This window comes from Microcebus murinus, chromosome 9 (assembly GCF_040939455.1).
Source record: "Microcebus murinus isolate Inina chromosome 9, M.murinus_Inina_mat1.0, whole genome shotgun sequence".
Classification (NCBI taxonomy): Eukaryota; Metazoa; Chordata; class Mammalia; order Primates; family Cheirogaleidae; genus Microcebus; species Microcebus murinus.
The window spans coordinates 105,018,634-105,035,105 of NC_134112.1; the positions used below are offsets into that span (position 1 = coordinate 105,018,634).

Consider the following 16,472-nt stretch of genomic DNA (forward strand, 5'->3'; position numbering starts at 1 on the left):
CTCCCCCCGCCCCAGGCCCCGCGCCGGCGCTGACCCGCACCGGGCCGGGCCTGTTGAGTTCACCGGCCGGGTCCGGCGGGCTCCGAGGGACGGGGGTGACAGGCGGGGCGGGGCGGGGCGGGGCGGGCAGGGAGCGGCGGGCCGGGGTGGGGGGCTGTCTCTCTATACACACACACACACACACACACACACACACTCACACTCACACTCACTCACTCACACTCACACAAGATGCGCCTCCACGGCTGGACTCGCCAAGGTGGAGACCTTCCAGCCCCCTTCCTCTCCTCGCCTGGCCCACCCCCAGCTCGTGGCCCGCCGCCGCCGCCGCCGCCGCCGCCGCCGCCGATTGCGCACGCGCGGGTCGCCCGCCCTTTGACCCCAGGCAGGGGCCGCCATCCCCGACAACCCCTTTCAGCTGCGCCCCCCACCCTGTGGGTGGGCTGCCGCCTATTCCCCCGGGCCCGGGCTGGGGCACAGCGCATGGGGGAGGGGAGCGAGTGTATGGGGCGTCTCTCTCTCTCTCTAGGGATGTGTCCCATGGGTGGGGTGGCGTGGTTTGTGGGGCGCTGAAGAAATCAGTCCCCTCCATCTCCTACCTCTGGAAAACGCCCAAGCCCTTGGAGAACTGCCGGCAACGCGACCGTGGGGGCCGGGACCCTCCTCTGTGTCCTCCTGTGGCCCAGTCCAAGGGGCCTGGGCCTGGCCGGGGCTGCATTGGACCCCGACCACCCTGGCGTGTGGACTCGCTAAAAATCGGCGATTAGATATTGGATTCCAGCTTCATTGAGGTCATTTCACTAATGAGTGCACCGGAAAGAGTTTCCTAATCCATCTGTGAGGGTGGCAACTGAAAGAGAATTTTAAAGCTGACAGAATAGGCGAGGAAAGGCATAGGAGATTTCCACACCCAGTAAGGAAGCCTTTCCCGAAATGGAAGAAAGAAACGAGCAAACAGAAACACCGGTAGCCCGCCAGGATCAGAGTCTGCCCCCGAGAGAAAGTACCCTGACCAGGTTCACCCGTGGGTGGGTGGCGAGCTAGCGGCATTCAGAAGAGCGAGGCCCGCAGTCTGTGCAGAAGACACCTGCACTCGGGTGTGTGTGGCGGCACGATTCACAAGCAGCTCCAGATGTTAAGCCAAGGAGAAGCCAGGGAGTTCCCAACGCCCCAGGTGTCCTCAGCCCACGACTGGCTGCTGGGGGAATGCGAAGCCCGGCTCCTTGTCTCAGAGCCCTTGTCTCAGAGCGGGACAACCAGGAGGTGTGACGTACACCCCGGGGTTCCCAGGAGGATCAGGCTGAAGCTGGGACTTGGCCTGAAAGTGTCCCCTCGCATGGCCACCCCCTTCCCCTTCCTGCTCCTCTACTCCTGGTGCCCCTCCATCCAGGGGCCAGACCTTAAAGAGTCACCCGCAAGAGAATCCTGGTCCCAAAGGAGCCTTCTGGGGGACCCGTGCTGAGAGAGGTTGTGGGCATGGCCCGCTGGGGCTCTGCCCGACCCAGGGCTGAGAGATGCAACCTCCCAGCTCTGGGTCCCTGCAGGGGAAGCGTTGGCAAGCACAGGGCCAGTCCTCCAAAGGCCCAGGTGCAGGGAGCCCAGGCCAAGCAGCCTGTGGAAGAAGCCACCCCGGGAACACGACTGCAGGCCACGGCCCTTCCCACCTCCTCCTCCTCCTCCTCCTGCTCCTCCACCCCCCCCGACCTCCCACCCCCCCACCCCACCCCCCGACATGGCGCAGGGCTCAGAGACACCTCAGACACTTGCTACCCAAAGTGCAAAGGGCATCAGTTGCTCCTCCAAACCGCCCCCCCTGCCCAGCAGACCGCGTTGTCCAGCCAGCCCCCGGGCCTCCCTGGGGTGCCCAGCACAAAAGTGCAGACAACCACCGGACCCTCAATCTCAGTTTTCGGATGTTTTTGCCACTCTAAGGACCCGCAGGCCAGCTGGGCCTTCTGGCAGGACAGAGAGCCCCGGAATCCGACGTGGAGAGCTGGGTGTACGTCCCCACGAGGAGGCGGTCCCCACCTCCGCGGCTCTCCCCTTGCGGGGGGGAAAAGCAGCCACGGGGCCTCAGAGAAGACACCAGGCTGGGCGCCCGCCCCACAGTGGGGGCACGTCCCCCGCAGGCCACTTAGCGCCGGCCGCCGGCCGGCGGACGGTTGGGTGGCGCGAGACGCTGCGGCCGCCCTGCTACCGGGTCCCTGGGAGGGCGTCCTGGAACCAGCATCCACACCAAGCCCTTGGAAGGCCCAGGCGACGGAGGAGCCCCGTCAGGCAGGGGCCGAGGACGGTGACGGCCCGGGCGGGGAGGAGCGTGTCAGGCAGGGGCAGAGGACGGTGACAGGTGACAGGCCGGGCGGGAAGGAGTCAGTCAGGCAGGGGCCGAGGAGGAGACGGGCTGGGTAAGGGTTAGGGTTAGAGTCAGGGCACAAGTCACAATCGCAAAGACCTGGAAGCGACCCGAGTGCCCATCGACCCACGAGTGCGTAAATGAAATGTGGCGCGTGGACACCACGGAGTGCTATTCAGCTAGGAGGAGCAGCGGTGAGAGGGCACCTCTCGTGGTTCTCCTGGCCAGAGCTGGAACCCGTTCCAGTAAGCCAGGTAGCCCAAGAATGGACACACGAGCACCACGTGCTCGCGCTCACCAGCAAATGGGTACGAACCGATGGACACCTAAGTGGACACAGAGGAATCACCTTCATCGGGTGGGTGTCGGGCGGGTGGGGGGAGGGGATGGGCATACACCTCCATTAGGAATGGGGTGGGTGCGCACCGACTGGGGGATGGGCGCACTTGAGGCTCTGACCCGAGGGGGGAGGCTGGGAGAGGGCAACGTACCCGACCTTAACATTGGTACCCCCACAATACGCTGGAACAACATCAGAGGTAAATGAATAAGAACACAGGGGGGAGGGGGGCACGGGCAACACATGTCACCTTAATACTTGGACTCCCATCATCTGCTTGAAAAGAGAGAGAAAAGAAAATGCAATCATAGAGATAAGAGACACTTTTTAAAAATAATGAATCCGAAGAGAAAAGTAAAAGGAGGCCTGTGGAGCAGGTCTGGGTGTGACTCCGGATCCCCCAACATCAGGTGCCACCACCAAAGATTCCTACGTGTAGCCCATAGAACCCCAAAAGCAACGGGACGAGTTCTGGTCACATACTCCCTCAAAATGACATCCTGGCCTTCTTCTGGAACTCCCTCCCCTCTCAGACTCTCAAGGTTTCCTCCAGCGTGTCGGTTCCCACAGAGCAGACCTTTGGTCTGAGACCTGACAGTCCAGAAGCCACGCATGCTGCCGCGTGACGGCGGTGTCGCGGCTTGGGACAAGAGGAGGCCCCACGGTGCGGGCTGGGGCGCCAGGCACCGCGGCGGGCGCTGAGGGTGGGGGTGACCCCCACCCCGGGCCGCCGACTCGCTCCCAGAAAGGGGACAGAACAAGAGGCAAAACAAAAAAAAAAAAAAGAAGAAGCCTACGGCACCCGGTATTCCCAGGCGGTCTCCCATCCAAGTACTAACCAGGCCCGACCCTGCTTAGCTTCCGAGACCAGACGAGATCGGGCGCGTTCAGGGTGGTGTGGCCCTAGACGGCGGAGGGCGCCCCTGCCCCGCTCAAGAAGCCGAGCCTCTCTGCGCTTCCCCGCCGCCTCCTCCCCCCGCCCCAGGCCCCGCGCCGGCGCTGACCCGCACCGGGCCGGGCCTGTTGAGTTCACCGGCCGGGTCCGGCGGGCTCCGAGGGACGGGGGTGACAGGCGGGGCGGGGCGGGGCGGGGCGGGGCGGGCAGGGAGCGGCGGGCCGGGGTGGGGGGCTGTCTCTCTCTACACACACACACACACACACACACACACACACACTCACACTCACACTCACTCACTCACACTCACACAAGATGCGCCTCCACGGCTGGACTCGCCAAGGTGGAGACCTTCCAGCCCCCTTCCTCTCCTCGCCTGGCCCACCCCCAGCTTGTGGCCCGCCGCCGCCGCCGCCGCCGCCGCCGATTGCGCACGCGCGGGTCGCCCGCCCTTTGACCCCAGGCAGGGTCCGCCATCCCCGACAACCCCTTTCAGCTGCGCCCCCCACCCTGTGGGTGGGCTGCCGCCTATTCCCCCGGGCCCGGGCTGGGGCACAGCGCATGGGGGAGGGGAGCGAGTGTATGGGGCGTCTCTCTCTCTCTCTAGGGATGTGTCCCATGGGTGGGGTGGCGTGGTTTGTGGGGCGCTGAAGAAATCAGTCCCCTCCATCTCCTACCTCTGGAAAACGCCCAAGCCCTTGGAGAACTGCCGGCAACGCGACCGTGGGGGCCGGGACCCTCCTCTGTGTCCTCCTGTGGCCCAGTCCAAGGGGCCTGGGCCTGGCCGGGGCTGCATTGGACCCCGACCACCCTGGCGTGTGGACTCGCTAAAAATCGGCGATTAGATATTGGATTCCAGCTTCATTGAGGTCATTTCACTAATGAGTGCACCGGAAAGAGTTTCCTAATCCATCTGTGAGGGTGGCAACTGAAAGAGAATTTTAAAGCTGACAGAATAGGCGAGGAAAGGCATAGGAGATTTCCACACCCAGTAAGGAAGCCTTTCCCGAAATGGAAGAAAGAAACGAGCAAACAGAAACACCGGTAGCCCGCCAGGATCAGAGTCTGCCCCCGAGAGAAAGTACCCTGACCAGGTTCACCCGTGGGTGGGTGGCGAGCTAGCGGCATTCAGAAGAGCGAGGCCCGCAGTCTGTGCAGAAGACACCTGCACTCGGGTGTGTGTGGCGGCACGATTCACAAGCAGCTCCAGATGTTAAGCCAAGGAGAAGCCAGGGAGTTCCCAACGCCCCAGGTGTCCTCAGCCCACGACTGGCTGCTGGGGGAATGCGAAGCCCGGCTCCTTGTCTCAGAGCCCTTGTCTCAGAGCGGGACAACCAGGAGGTGTGACGTACACCCCGGGGTTCCCAGGAGGATCAGGCTGAAGCTGGGACTTGGCCTGAAAGTGTCCCCTCGCATGGCCACCCCCTTCCCCTTCCTGCTCCTCTACTCCTGGTGCCCCTCCATCCAGGGGCCAGACCTTAAAGAGTCACCCGCAAGAGAATCCTGGTCCCAAAGGAGCCTTCTGGGGGACCCGTGCTGAGAGAGGTTGTGGGCATGGCCCGCTGGGGCTCTGCCCCACCCAGGGCTGAGAGATGCAACCTCCCAGCTCTGGGTCCCTGCAGGGGAAGCGTTGGCAAGCACAGGGCCAGTCCTCCAAAGGCCCAGGTGCAGGGAGCCCAGGCCAAGCAGCCTGTGGAAGAAGCCACCCCGGGAACACGACTGCAGGCCACGGCCCTTCCCACCTCCTCCTCCTCCTCCTCCTGCTCCTCCACCCCCCCCCGACCTCCCACCCCCCCACCCCACCCCCCGACATGGCGCAGGGCTCAGAGACACCTCAGACACTTGCTACCCAAAGTGCAAAGGGCATCAGTTGCTCCTCCAAACCGCCCCCCCTGCCCAGCAGACCGCGTTGTCCAGCCAGCCCCCGGGCCTCCCTGGGGTGCCCAGCACAAAAGTGCAGACAACCACCGGACCCTCAATCTCAGTTTTCGGATGTTTTTGCCACTCTAAGGACCCGCAGGCCAGCTGGGCCTTCTGGCAGGACAGAGAGCCCCGGAATCCGACGTGGAGAGCTGGGTGTACGTCCCCACGAGGAGGCGGTCCCCACCTCCGCGGCTCTCCCCTTGCGGGGGGGAAAAGCAGCCACGGGGCCTCAGAGAAGACACCAGGCTGGGCGCCCGCCCCACAGTGGGGGCACGTCCCCCGCAGGCCACTTAGCGCCGGCCGCCGGCCGGCGGACGGTTGGGTGGCGCGAGACGCTGCGGCCGCCCTGCTACCGGGTCCCTGGGAGGGCGTCCTGGAACCAGCATCCACACCAAGCCCTTGGAAGGCCCAGGCGACGGAGGAGCCCCGTCAGGCAGGGGCCGAGGACGGTGACGGCCCGGGCGGGGAGGAGCGTGTCAGGCAGGGGCAGAGGACGGTGACAGGTGACAGGCCGGGCGGGAAGGAGTCAGTCAGGCAGGGGCCGAGGAGGAGACGGGCTGGGTAAGGGTTAGGGTTAGAGTCAGGGCACAAGTCACAATCGCAAAGACCTGGAAGCGACCCGAGTGCCCATCGACCCACGAGTGCGTAAATGAAATGTGGCGCGTGGACACCACGGAGTGCTATTCAGCTAGGAGGAGCAGCGGTGAGAGGGCACCTCTCGTGGTTCTCCTGGCCAGAGCTGGAACCCGTTCCAGTAAGCCAGGTAGCCCAAGAATGGACACACGAGCACCACGTGCTCGCGCTCACCAGCAAATGGGTACGAACCGATGGACACCTAAGTGGACACAGAGGAATCACCTTCATCGGGTGGGTGTCGGGCGGGTGGGGGGAGGGGATGGGCATACACCTCCATTAGGAATGGGGTGGGTGCGCACCGACTGGGGGATGGGCGCACTTGAGGCTCTGACCCGAGGGGGGAGGCTGGGAGAGGGCAACGTACCCGACCTTAACATTGGTACCCCCACAATACGCTGGAACAACATCAGAGGTAAATGAATAAGAACACAGGGGGGAGGGGGGCACGGGCAACACATGTCACCTTAATACTTGGACTCCCATCATCTGCTTGAAAAGAGAGAGAAAAGAAAATGCAATCATAGAGATAAGAGACACTTTTTAAAAATAATGAATCCGAAGAGAAAAGTAAAAGGAGGCCTGTGGAGCAGGTCTGGGTGTGACTCCGGATCCCCCAACATCAGGTGCCACCACCAAAGATTCCTACGTGTAGCCCATAGAACCCCAAAAGCAACGGGACGAGTTCTGGTCACATACTCCCTCAAAATGACATCCTGGCCTTCTTCTGGAACTCCCTCCCCTCTCAGACTCTCAAGGTTTCCTCCAGCGTGTCGGTTCCCACAGAGCAGACCTTTGGTCTGAGACCTGACAGTCCAGAAGCCACGCATGCTGCCGCGTGACGGCGGTGTCGCGGCTTGGGACAAGAGGAGGCCCCACGGTGCGGGCTGGGGCGCCAGGCACCGCGGCGGGCGCTGAGGGTGGGGGTGACCCCCACCCCGGGCCGCCGACTCGCTCCCAGAAAGGGGACAGAACAAGAGGCAAAACAAAAAAAAAAAAAAGAAGAAGCCTACGGCACCCGGTATTCCCAGGCGGTCTCCCATCCAAGTACTAACCAGGCCCGACCCTGCTTAGCTTCCGAGACCAGACGAGATCGGGCGCGTTCAGGGTGGTGTGGCCCTAGACGGCGGAGGGCGCCCCTGCCCCGCTCAAGAAGCCGAGCCTCTCTGCGCTTCCCCGCCGCCTCCTCCCCCCGCCCCAGGCCCCGCGCCGGCGCTGACCCGCACCGGGCCGGGCCTGTTGAGTTCACCGGCCGGGTCCGGCGGGCTCCGAGGGACGGGGGTGACAGGCGGGGCGGGGCGGGGCGGGGCGGGCAGGGAGCGGCGGGCCGGGGTGGGGGGCTGTCTCTCTATACACACACACACACACACACACACACACACTCACACTCACACTCACTCACTCACACTCACACAAGATGCGCCTCCACGGCTGGACTCGCCAAGGTGGAGACCTTCCAGCCCCCTTCCTCTCCTCGCCTGGCCCACCCCCAGCTCGTGGCCGCCGCCGCCGCCGCCGCCGCCGCCGATTGCGCACGCGCGGGTCGCCCGCCCTTTGACCCCAGGCAGGGTCCGCCATCCCCGACAACCCCTTTCAGCTGCGCCCCCCACCCTGTGGGTGGGCTGCCGCCTATTCCCCCGGGCCCGGGCTGGGGCACAGCGCATGGGGGAGGGGAGCGAGTGTATGGGGCGTCTCTCTCTCTCTCTAGGGATGTGTCCCATGGGTGGGGTGGCGTGGTTTGTGGGGCGCTGAAGAAATCAGTCCCCTCCATCTCCTACCTCTGGAAAACGCCCAAGCCCTTGGAGAACTGCCGGCAACGCGACCGTGGGGGCCGGGACCCTCCTCTGTGTCCTCCTGTGGCCCAGTCCAAGGGGCCTGGGCCTGGCCGGGGCTGCATTGGACCCCGACCACCCTGGCGTGTGGACTCGCTAAAAATCGGCGATTAGATATTGGATTCCAGCTTCATTGAGGTCATTTCACTAATGAGTGCACCGGAAAGAGTTTCCTAATCCATCTGTGAGGGTGGCAACTGAAAGAGAATTTTAAAGCTGACAGAATAGGCGAGGAAAGGCATAGGAGATTTCCACACCCAGTAAGGAAGCCTTTCCCGAAATGGAAGAAAGAAACGAGCAAACAGAAACACCGGTAGCCCGCCAGGATCAGAGTCTGCCCCCGAGAGAAAGTACCCTGACCAGGTTCACCCGTGGGTGGGTGGCGAGCTAGCGGCATTCAGAAGAGCGAGGCCCGCAGTCTGTGCAGAAGACACCTGCACTCGGGTGTGTGTGGCGGCACGATTCACAAGCAGCTCCAGATGTTAAGCCAAGGAGAAGCCAGGGAGTTCCCAACGCCCCAGGTGTCCTCAGCCCACGACTGGCTGCTGGGGGAATGCGAAGCCCGGCTCCTTGTCTCAGAGCCCTTGTCTCAGAGCGGGACAACCAGGAGGTGTGACGTACACCCCGGGGTTCCCAGGAGGATCAGGCTGAAGCTGGGACTTGGCCTGAAAGTGTCCCCTCGCATGGCCACCCCCTTCCCCTTCCTGCTCCTCTACTCCTGGTGCCCCTCCATCCAGGGGCCAGACCTTAAAGAGTCACCCGCAAGAGAATCCTGGTCCCAAAGGAGCCTTCTGGGGGACCCGTGCTGAGAGAGGTTGTGGGCATGGCCCGCTGGGGCTCTGCCCGACCCAGGGCTGAGAGATGCAACCTCCCAGCTCTGGGTCCCTGCAGGGGAAGCGTTGGCAAGCACAGGGCCAGTCCTCCAAAGGCCCAGGTGCAGGGAGCCCAGGCCAAGCAGCCTGTGGAAGAAGCCACCCCGGGAACACGACTGCAGGCCACGGCCCTTCCCACCTCCTCCTCCTCCTCCTCCTGCTCCTCCACCCCCCCCCGACCTCCCACCCCCCCACCCCACCCCCCGACATGGCGCAGGGCTCAGAGACACCTCAGACACTTGCTACCCAAAGTGCAAAGGGCATCAGTTGCTCCTCCAAACCCCCCCCCTGCCCAGCAGACCGCGTTGTCCAGCCAGCCCCCGGGCCTCCCTGGGGTGCCCAGCACAAAAGTGCAGACAACCACCGGACCCTCAATCTCAGTTTTCGGATGTTTTTGCCACTCTAAGGACCCGCAGGCCAGCTGGGCCTTCTGGCAGGACAGAGAGCCCCGGAATCCGACGTGGAGAGCTGGGTGTACGTCCCCACGAGGAGGCGGTCCCCACCTCCGCGGCTCTCCCCTTGCGGGGGGGAAAAGCAGCCACGGGGCCTCAGAGAAGACACCAGGCTGGGCGCCCGCCCCACAGTGGGGGCACGTCCCCCGCAGGCCACTTAGCGACGGCCGCCGGCCGGCGGACGGTTGGGTGGCGCGAGACGCTGCGGCCGCCCTGCTACCGGGTTCCTGGGAGGGCGTCCTGGAACCAGCGTCCACACCAAGCCCTTGGAAGGCCCAGGCGACGGAGGAGCCCCGTCAGGCAGGGGCCGAGGACGGTGACGGCCCGGGCGGGGAGGAGCGTGTCAGGCAGGGGCAGAGGACGGTGACAGGTGACAGGCCGGGCGGGAAGGAGTCAGTCAGGCAGGGGCCGAGGAGGAGACGGGCTGGGTAAGGGTTAGGGTTAGAGTCAGGGCACAAGTCACAATCGCAAAGACCTGGAAGCGACCCGAGTGCCCATCGACCCACGAGTGCGTAAATGAAATGTGGCGCGTGGACACCACGGAGTGCTATTCAGCTAGGAGGAGCAGCGGTGAGAGGGCACCTCTCGTGGTTCTCCTGGCCAGAGCTGGAACCCGTTCCAGTAAGCCAGGTAGCCCAAGAATGGACACACGAGCACCACGTGCTCGCGCTCACCAGCAAATGGGTACGAACCGATGGACACCTAAGTAGACACAGAGGAATCACCTTCATCGGGTGGGTGTCGGGCGGGTGGGGGGAGGGGATGGGCATACACCTCCATTAGGAATGGGGTGGGTGCGCACCGACTGGGGGATGGGCGCACTTGAGGCTCTGACCCGAGGGGGGAGGCTGGGAGAGGGCAACGTACCCGACCTTAACATTGGTACCCCCACAATACGCTGGAACAACATCAGAGGTAAATGAATAAGAACACAGGGGGGAGGGGGGCACGGGCAACACATGTCACCTTAATACTTGGACTCCCATCATCTGCTTGAAAAGAGAGAGAAAAGAAAATGCAATCATAGAGATAAGAGACACTTTTTAAAAATAATGAATCCGAAGAGAAAAGTAAAAGGAGGCCTGTGGAGCAGGTCTGGGTGTGACTCCGGATCCCCCAACATCAGGTGCCACCACCAAAGATTCCTACGTGTAGCCCATAGAACCCCAAAAGCAACGGGACGAGTTCTGGTCACATACTCCCTCAAAATGACATCCTGGCCTTCTTCTGGAACTCCCTCCCCTCTCAGACTCTCAAGGTTTCCTCCAGCGTGTCGGTTCCCACAGAGCAGACCTTTGGTCTGAGACCTGACAGTCCAGAAGCCACGCATGCTGCCGCGTGACGGCGGTGTCGCGGCTTGGGACAAGAGGAGGCCCCACGGTGCGGGCTGGGGCGCCAGGCACCGCGGCGGGCGCTGAGGGTGGGGGTGACCCCCACCCCGGGCCGCCGACTCGCTCCCAGAAAGGGGACAGAACAAGAGGCAAAACAAAAAAAAAAAAAAGAAGAAGCCTACGGCACCCGGTATTCCCAGGCGGTCTCCCATCCAAGTACTAACCAGGCCCGACCCTGCTTAGCTTCCGAGACCAGACGAGATCGGGCGCGTTCAGGGTGGTGTGGCCCTAGACGGCGGAGGGCGCCCCTGCCCCGCTCAAGAAGCCGAGCCTCTCTGCGCTTCCCCGCCGCCTCCTCCCCCCGCCCCAGGCCCCGCGCCGGCGCTGACCCGCACCGGGCCGGGCCTGTTGAGTTCACCGGCCGGGTCCGGCGGGCTCCGAGGGACGGGGGTGACAGGAGGGGCGGGGCGGGGCGGGGCGGGCAGGGAGCGGCGGGCCGGGGTGGGGGGCTGTCTCTCTATACACACACACACACACACACACACACACACTCACACTCACACTCACTCACTCACACTCACACAAGATGCGCCTCCACGGCTGGACTCGCCAAGGTGGAGACCTTCCAGCCCCCTTCCTCTCCTCGCCTGGCCCACCCCCAGCTCGTGGCCGCCGCCGCCGCCGCCGCCGCCGCCGATTGCGCACGCGCGGGTCGCCCGCCCTTTGACCCCAGGCAGGGTCCGCCATCCCCGACAACCCCTTTCAGCTGCGCCCCCCACCCTGTGGGTGGGCTGCCGCCTATTCCCCCGGGCCCGGGCTGGGGCACAGCGCATGGGGGAGGGGAGCGAGTGTATGGGGCGTCTCTCTCTCTCTCTAGGGATGTGTCCCATGGGTGGGGTGGCGTGGTTTGTGGGGCGCTGAAGAAATCAGTCCCCTCCATCTCCTACCTCTGGAAAACGCCCAAGCCCTTGGAGAACTGCCGGCAACGCGACCGTGGGGGCCGGGACCCTCCTCTGTGTCCTCCTGTGGCCCAGTCCAAGGGGCCTGGGCCTGGCCGGGGCTGCATTGGACCCCGACCACCCTGGCGTGTGGACTCGCTAAAAATCGGCGATTAGATATTGGATTCCAGCTTCATTGAGGTCATTTCACTAATGAGTGCACCGGAAAGAGTTTCCTAATCCATCTGTGAGGGTGGCAACTGAAAGAGAATTTTAAAGCTGACAGAATAGGCGAGGAAAGGCATAGGAGATTTCCACACCCAGTAAGGAAGCCTTTCCCGAAATGGAAGAAAGAAACGAGCAAACAGAAACACCGGTAGCCCGCCAGGATCAGAGTCTGCCCCCGAGAGAAAGTACCCTGACCAGGTTCACCCGTGGGTGGGTGGCGAGCTAGCGGCATTCAGAAGAGCGAGGCCCGCAGTCTGTGCAGAAGACACCTGCACTCGGGTGTGTGTGGCGGCACGATTCACAAGCAGCTCCAGATGTTAAGCCAAGGAGAAGCCAGGGAGTTCCCAACGCCCCAGGTGTCCTCAGCCCACGACTGGCTGCTGGGGGAATGCGAAGCCCGGCTCCTTGTCTCAGAGCCCTTGTCTCAGAGCGGGACAACCAGGAGGTGTGACGTACACCCCGGGGTTCCCAGGAGGATCAGGCTGAAGCTGGGACTTGGCCTGAAAGTGTCCCCTCGCATGGCCACCCCCTTCCCCTTCCTGCTCCTCTACTCCTGGTGCCCCTCCATCCAGGGGCCAGACCTTAAAGAGTCACCCGCAAGAGAATCCTGGTCCCAAAGGAGCCTTCTGGGGGACCCGTGCTGAGAGAGGTTGTGGGCATGGCCCGCTGGGGCTCTGCCCGACCCAGGGCTGAGAGATGCAACCTCCCAGCTCTGGGTCCCTGCAGGGGAAGCGTTGGCAAGCACAGGGCCAGTCCTCCAAAGGCCCAGGTGCAGGGAGCCCAGGCCAAGCAGCCTGTGGAAGAAGCCACCCCGGGAACACGACTGCAGGCCACGGCCCTTCCCACCTCCTCCTCCTCCTCCTCCTGCTCCTCCACCCCCCCCCGACCTCCCACCCCCCCACCCCACCCCCCGACATGGCGCAGGGCTCAGAGACACCTCAGACACTTGCTACCCAAAGTGCAAAGGGCATCAGTTGCTCCTCCAAACCCCCCCCCTGCCCAGCAGACCGCGTTGTCCAGCCAGCCCCCGGGCCTCCCTGGGGTGCCCAGCACAAAAGTGCAGACAACCACCGGACCCTCAATCTCAGTTTTCGGATGTTTTTGCCACTCTAAGGACCCGCAGGCCAGCTGGGCCTTCTGGCAGGACAGAGAGCCCCGGAATCCGACGTGGAGAGCTGGGTGTACGTCCCCACGAGGAGGCGGTCCCCACCTCCGCGGCTCTCCCCTTGCGGGGGGGAAAAGCAGCCACGGGGCCTCAGAGAAGACACCAGGCTGGGCGCCCGCCCCACAGTGGGGGCACGTCCCCCGCAGGCCACTTAGCGACGGCCGCCGGCCGGCGGACGGTTGGGTGGCGCGAGACGCTGCGGCCGCCCTGCTACCGGGTTCCTGGGAGGGCGTCCTGGAACCAGCGTCCACACCAAGCCCTTGGAAGGCCCAGGCGACGGAGGAGCCCCGTCAGGCAGGGGCCGAGGACGGTGACGGCCCGGGCGGGGAGGAGCGTGTCAGGCAGGGGCAGAGGACGGTGACAGGTGACAGGCCGGGCGGGAAGGAGTCAGTCAGGCAGGGGCCGAGGAGGAGACGGGCTGGGTAAGGGTTAGGGTTAGAGTCAGGGCACAAGTCACAATCGCAAAGACCTGGAAGCGACCCGAGTGCCCATCGACCCACGAGTGCGTAAATGAAATGTGGCGCGTGGACACCACGGAGTGCTATTCAGCTAGGAGGAGCAGCGGTGAGAGGGCACCTCTCGTGGTTCTCCTGGCCAGAGCTGGAACCCGTTCCAGTAAGCCAGGTAGCCCAAGAATGGACACACGAGCACCACGTGCTCGCGCTCACCAGCAAATGGGTACGAACCGATGGACACCTAAGTAGACACAGAGGAATCACCTTCATCGGGTGGGTGTCGGGCGGGTGGGGGGAGGGGATGGGCATACACCTCCATTAGGAATGGGGTGGGTGCGCACCGACTGGGGGATGGGCGCACTTGAGGCTCTGACCCGAGGGGGGAGGCTGGGAGAGGGCAACGTACCCGACCTTAACATTGGTACCCCCACAATACGCTGGAACAACATCAGAGGTAAATGAATAAGAACACAGGGGGGAGGGGGGCACGGGCAACACATGTCACCTTAATACTTGGACTCCCATCATCTGCTTGAAAAGAGAGAGAAAAGAAAATGCAATCATAGAGATAAGAGACACTTTTTAAAAATAATGAATCCGAAGAGAAAAGTAAAAGGAGGCCTGTGGAGCAGGTCTGGGTGTGACTCCGGATCCCCCAACATCAGGTGCCACCACCAAAGATTCCTACGTGTAGCCCATAGAACCCCAAAAGCAACGGGACGAGTTCTGGTCACATACTCCCTCAAAATGACATCCTGGCCTTCTTCTGGAACTCCCTCCCCTCTCAGACTCTCAAGGTTTCCTCCAGCGTGTCGGTTCCCACAGAGCAGACCTTTGGTCTGAGACCTGACAGTCCAGAAGCCACGCATGCTGCCGCGTGACGGCGGTGTCGCGGCTTGGGACAAGAGGAGGCCCCACGGTGCGGGCTGGGGCGCCAGGCACCGCGGCGGGCGCTGAGGGTGGGGGTGACCCCCACCCCGGGCCGCCGACTCGCTCCCAGAAAGGGGACAGAACAAGAGGCAAAACAAAAAAAAAAAAAAGAAGAAGCCTACGGCACCCGGTATTCCCAGGCGGTCTCCCATCCAAGTACTAACCAGGCCCGACCCTGCTTAGCTTCCGAGACCAGACGAGATCGGGCGCGTTCAGGGTGGTGTGGCCCTAGACGGCGGAGGGCGCCCCTGCCCCGCTCAAGAAGCCGAGCCTCTCTGCGCTTCCCCGCCGCCTCCTCCCCCCGCCCCAGGCCCCGCGCCGGCGCTGACCCGCACCGGGCCGGGCCTGTTGAGTTCACCGGCCGGGTCCGGCGGGCTCCGAGGGACGGGGGTGACAGGCGGGGCGGGGCGGGGCGGGGCGGGCAGGGAGCGGCGGGCCGGGGTGGGGGGCTGTCTCTCTATACACACACACACACACACACACACACACACTCACACTCACACTCACTCACTCACACTCACACAAGATGCGCCTCCACGGCTGGACTCGCCAAGGTGGAGACCTTCCAGCCCCCTTCCTCTCCTCGCCTGGCCCACCCCCAGCTCGTGGCCGCCGCCGCCGCCGCCGCCGCCGCCGATTGCGCACGCGCGGGTCGCCCGCCCTTTGACCCCAGGCAGGGTCCGCCATCCCCGACAACCCCTTTCAGCTGCGCCCCCCACCCTGTGGGTGGGCTGCCGCCTATTCCCCCGGGCCCGGGCTGGGGCACAGCGCATGGGGGAGGGGAGCGAGTGTATGGGGCGTCTCTCTCTCTCTCTAGGGATGTGTCCCATGGGTGGGGTGGCGTGGTTTGTGGGGCGCTGAAGAAATCAGTCCCCTCCATCTCCTACCTCTGGAAAACGCCCAAGCCCTTGGAGAACTGCCGGCAACGCGACCGTGGGGGCCGGGACCCTCCTCTGTGTCCTCCTGTGGCCCAGTCCAAGGGGCCTGGGCCTGGCCGGGGCTGCATTGGACCCCGACCACCCTGGCGTGTGGACTCGCTAAAAATCGGCGATTAGATATTGGATTCCAGCTTCATTGAGGTCATTTCACTAATGAGTGCACCGGAAAGAGTTTCCTAATCCATCTGTGAGGGTGGCAACTGAAAGAGAATTTTAAAGCTGACAGAATAGGCGAGGAAAGGCATAGGAGATTTCCACACCCAGTAAGGAAGCCTTTCCCGAAATGGAAGAAAGAAACGAGCAAACAGAAACACCGGTAGCCCGCCAGGATCAGAGTCTGCCCCCGAGAGAAAGTACCCTGACCAGGTTCACCCGTGGGTGGGTGGCGAGCTAGCGGCATTCAGAAGAGCGAGGCCCGCAGTCTGTGCAGAAGACACCTGCACTCGGGTGTGTGTGGCGGCACGATTCACAAGCAGCTCCAGATGTTAAGCCAAGGAGAAGCCAGGGAGTTCCCAACGCCCCAGGTGTCCTCAGCCCACGACTGGCTGCTGGGGGAATGCGAAGCCCGGCTCCTTGTCTCAGAGCCCTTGTCTCAGAGCGGGACAACCAGGAGGTGTGACGTACACCCCGGGGTTCCCAGGAGGATCAGGCTGAAGCTGGGACTTGGCCTGAAAGTGTCCCCTCGCATGGCCACCCCCTTCCCCTTCCTGCTCCTCTACTCCTGGTGCCCCTCCATCCAGGGGCCAGACCTTAAAGAGTCACCCGCAAGAGAATCCTGGTCCCAAAGGAGCCTTCTGGGGGACCCGTGCTGAGAGAGGTTGTGGGCATGGCCCGCTGGGGCTCTGCCCGACCCAGGGCTGAGAGATGCAACCTCCCAGCTCTGGGTCCCTGCAGGGGAAGCGTTGGCAAGCACAGGGCCAGTCCTCCAAAGGCCCAGGTGCAGGGAGCCCAGGCCAAGCAGCCTGTGGAAGAAGCCACCCCGGGAACACGACTGCAGGCCACGGCCCTTCCCACCTCCTCCTCCTCCTCCTCCTGCTCCTCCACCCCCCCCCGACCTCCCACCCCCCCACCCCACCCCCCGACATGGCGCAGGGCTCAGAGACACCTCAGACACTTGCTACCCAAAGTGCAAAGGGCATCAGTTGCTCCTCCAAACCCCCCCCCTGCCCAGCAGACCGCGTTGTCCA

At 63.7% G+C, this 16,472-nt stretch overlaps 4 non-coding genes across 4 annotated transcripts; all 4 read right to left on the reverse strand.

The window, feature by feature from the left end:
• Positions 1–3,483: 3,483 nt before the first annotated feature.
• On the reverse strand, positions 3,484–3,602 carry LOC142872974 (5S ribosomal RNA). The gene has a single exon (XR_012921080.1). It is a non-coding gene; the product is annotated as a 5S ribosomal RNA (ribosomal RNA).
• A 3,548-nt stretch (positions 3,603–7,150) lies between these two features.
• On the reverse strand, positions 7,151–7,269 carry LOC142872975 (5S ribosomal RNA). Its single transcript, XR_012921081.1, has one exon. It is a non-coding gene; the product is annotated as a 5S ribosomal RNA (ribosomal RNA).
• Positions 7,270–10,806: 3,537 nt separating this feature from the next.
• Positions 10,807–10,925, reverse strand: LOC142872976 (5S ribosomal RNA). Its single transcript, XR_012921082.1, has one exon. It is a non-coding gene; the product is annotated as a 5S ribosomal RNA (ribosomal RNA).
• A 3,537-nt stretch (positions 10,926–14,462) lies between these two features.
• On the reverse strand, positions 14,463–14,581 carry LOC142872977 (5S ribosomal RNA). The gene has a single exon (XR_012921083.1). It is a non-coding gene; the product is annotated as a 5S ribosomal RNA (ribosomal RNA).
• Positions 14,582–16,472: the final 1,891 nt, after the last annotated feature.